Source organism: Arachis duranensis, chromosome 1 (genome assembly GCF_000817695.3).
Source record: "Arachis duranensis cultivar V14167 chromosome 1, aradu.V14167.gnm2.J7QH, whole genome shotgun sequence".
In the NCBI taxonomy this organism is placed as follows: Eukaryota; Viridiplantae; Streptophyta; class Magnoliopsida; order Fabales; family Fabaceae; genus Arachis; species Arachis duranensis.
In genome coordinates this window covers 35,887,831-35,888,339 of record NC_029772.3, presented here as the reverse complement: position 1 = coordinate 35,888,339, position 509 = coordinate 35,887,831, and positions in this window count along the sequence as shown.

Sequence of the window (509 nt, the reverse complement as noted above, 5' to 3'; positions counted from 1 at the left end):
CCCAGCTTCTCCATTACAGAGAGTGGCATAAGATTTATCCCTGACCCCAGATCACATAGAGCATTTTCAAAGGTCATGGTGGCTATGGTACAAGGTATTAAGAACTTGCCAGGATCTTGTTTCTTTTGAGGTAGAGTTTGCTGAATCCAGGTATCTAGTTCATTAATGAGCAAGGGAGGTTCACTTTCCCAAGTCTCATTACCAAACAACTTGGCATTCAGCTTCATGATAGCTCCTAAATATTGAGCAACTTGCTCTTCAGCCATATCTTCATCCTCTTCAGAGGAAGAATAGTCTTCAGAGCTCATGAATGGCAGAAGGAGATTTAGTGGAATCTCTATGGTCTCTATATGAGCCTCAGATTCCTGTGGATCCTTAATAGGAAACTCCTTCTTGCTTGAGAGACGTCACAGGAGGTCTTCCTCACTAGGATTTTCGTCCTCCTCCTCCCTTGTGCATTCGGCCATATTGATTATATCAATGGCCTTGCACTCTCCTTTTGGATTCTC